Source organism: Olea europaea, chromosome 10, assembly GCF_002742605.1.
Source record: "Olea europaea var. sylvestris chromosome 10, O_europaea_v1, whole genome shotgun sequence".
NCBI classification, from domain to species: domain Eukaryota; kingdom Viridiplantae; phylum Streptophyta; class Magnoliopsida; order Lamiales; family Oleaceae; genus Olea; species Olea europaea.
The window spans coordinates 32,278,119-32,281,164 of NC_036246.1; positions in this window are offsets into that span (position 1 = coordinate 32,278,119).

The following is a 3,046-nucleotide window of genomic DNA, read 5'->3' on the forward strand; positions in this document are numbered from 1 at the left end:
GTTTGAGCTCATTCCAGGTGGAGTAGTCTTGTTATCCCATAAGCACTGAAGCTATTTATAAACATTAACAAGTTCGAGTCAAAAGTAGAAACAAAAAATATATATTCTCAAGTAAAATTATCATTAAGACTAAATACTGAAACAATTACAGTCTTATATTTTCTACGCTACTACTCAATATGGAAGAAAGTCACCCATATCCTTTTTTACAAAAAAAATTGGACAGATTTTCGATCTGGTTTTTGCTCCAAGTTTGCTTGTTTTGGATCTATTTTTGGCTGAAAATATACACTAACATGCTCCGATACCAATTTTCACAAAAGTGACCTTCAATTGGTGGATTTCGAGCTCAGTTTAACGTACTAATCAATTAAAAACTCTGATCCACAACTTGTATCCACTTATTGTTGATTTTTTTCGTTTCTCACCCATGAAGGGATAGGTTATGGTGATCATTTGCAAGCCACAAAGGCGAAGATAATAGAGACAAGGTAGGAAAAGAAGATAAAAGAGGCAGCCACTGTTTGTTCATATCTCAAAAAAGGAAAAACACACACAAGATCCTAACCAAAGTGGAGCATATATAGTGTAGGTTATTCAATTGGGCCAAGACACAAGACAATATTAGACTAAGACTAAAAGAAAGCCATCCTATAAGTGAACTTAGGCCAATGCAGCATTAATATATTAATTTGCTATTAGTGGCCCACGTGCATTTGGGTCAAGCCTACAAATTGATTGTGTTAGTAATTATTTCACTCATCGGCTGAGGCCAATAAAACATATTCTAAACTGTTTAATATTATCTCCCAGGTTTATTGGGTATTAAAATCCAAAAAATCTCCACCTTGATGTCTAATAATAGACATTACCGAAACACATACCAACAATACCTGCTTCATATACTCACCAGGGCCAAGGTCAAAAAGTACCCAAGTAGAAGCAGAAAATCACAGTAAACAATCAAGAACAAATAATAATGCGATGAAAATATAACATTGGATAACACATAGATCTTTTCAAAAAACACGCTTTCACAGAACAAAATATTAATACCAAGTTAATCAACAAATGGTTAACACGTCTATGACAAATGCATAAATGACCCCACAGAAAAATCTCACCAGATCTATCCTATCCCATTCCATGTTGTTCGCACCCCGAAAACACATATCTCATCTTATCGTCCACTATGCTCACTAGATTGATCATTAAACTTATTTCTAACTTGTAAATTACATTAGATCCCAGGTCCACGGGATAATCCTCTATCACCAAACCACTTCTCCCAACCTAAATGGATAATGAGTCTCCACCTAAAAGAAGTGATAACAGTGTCTCTCTCACACTTCACTCGATCAGGGTCTTCCCAGATAAAAGATTCCAACATTTAATCACATCTCTACTCGTGATCCAAATGTCATACTCCACATTCTTGGTATATACTACCAACGTATCCTTAGGCATCAATACTCCACATTACCAATAGACAAATATCACACTTACTGCTAATGCATCCCAACCCACTATGCATGTAAACACATTTCACAAAGTAATCAAATTGCTCTCAAATTCATGAAAAATATACATATCAAACACATTGAAATGTCACATAACCATGCAATAGAATTAAACAATCACATACATGTAGAAAGGATTACACATAGATGCACATGCAATAACTAGGTTTACTATTAACAAACCTTACTAGGGTCATCGCTCGACCTTGTAGCCATATTTGTCTTATCTCTCATCCTACCCTTCTGTTTATCGTTTTTCTTGGGACACTCCCTAGTAAAACATCCGATCGTACCACAGCTATAACACCATCTACCACTGGACTTGTCTCAACCCTTACCCTTCTTCTTACCACACTTATCACTCGAGTCACTACTATCTTGAACCTTACCCAAATTCATTTGTTTAAACTTAATTCTACTCACCATCATATGTATCTCACCACTTATCTTATTTTCGTTTTCAACCTTAATCTTCATTTCCTTACTCTTAAAGGAATCTATGACAATCTCGGGTGTTAAGTTATCTCTATCGTATTTAATCACATTCTTAACCTCCCTATATGAGCCAGGGACAGAATTCAGCAAAATAATGGCCTTATATGTTTCAGACACCTTCTCATCACAGTTAACAACATCTTGAACACGTTTGCTAAAAACATCCAAGTTGCCACCAAGATCATTTGAATGATCCATTTTAAAACTGAAAAATCTTTTGAGCGTGTACAACTTATTAAGAGTAAATTTAAGCAAATATAAGTTTTCTAACTTTCTTCCAAAGTTCTTTTGTGGTATAACATTTATCAACTTTTCTAAAAACAGTATTTGATAGGTGTAAAATAATTGAATTGTAAGCAAATTCGTCAGACTATTCTTTTTGTTCTTTTGACAAATTTTCAGAAAAATTGCCATCGTTGGCTTTTTTTAAAACCTTTTGTTGAATCAAAATTCACCTCATCTTTTGTTACCAAATTCAAAAGTCTCATTTTCCATTGAAAATTTCTATTTCAAAATGCGAAGTCATTTTTGAAAATAGAACCACCAAAATATACAATTAGGGCACACAAAGTAATTATAAGATCATAATATACATCAGACTAGATTCCTAAGATTTCGTAAGATTCAAGATCTTAGTATCATGGGAATGGTCAAACGGGTTAAGTTTAGGTATTCTAATAGAATGATCAATGTAATACGAAGGTAACCCTAATCTTAATGCTACCCCACATGATGACTCGTTAGTGCTTAAATTTAAATAGGTAAGCTAATTTACCAAAGCGGACCACGTTTGAAGGTCCATAAATAGTGAGAAATAAAAATTTGCTGCTTTAGGATCCCAACTATTCATCCTAAAGTTTTAGCACGTCTAGGGGCAAAATCGTTCAGATTTGTCGTTTAACCTAAAATAGAAAAGTAACAACACAAAATCATTAGAAATCATGTTAGAAAAATATTCTGCCTAAAGAAACTATCTCGAGAATCATGCCCATGCGCCTACATATGTGATGTCGGAATCACCACGGACCGCC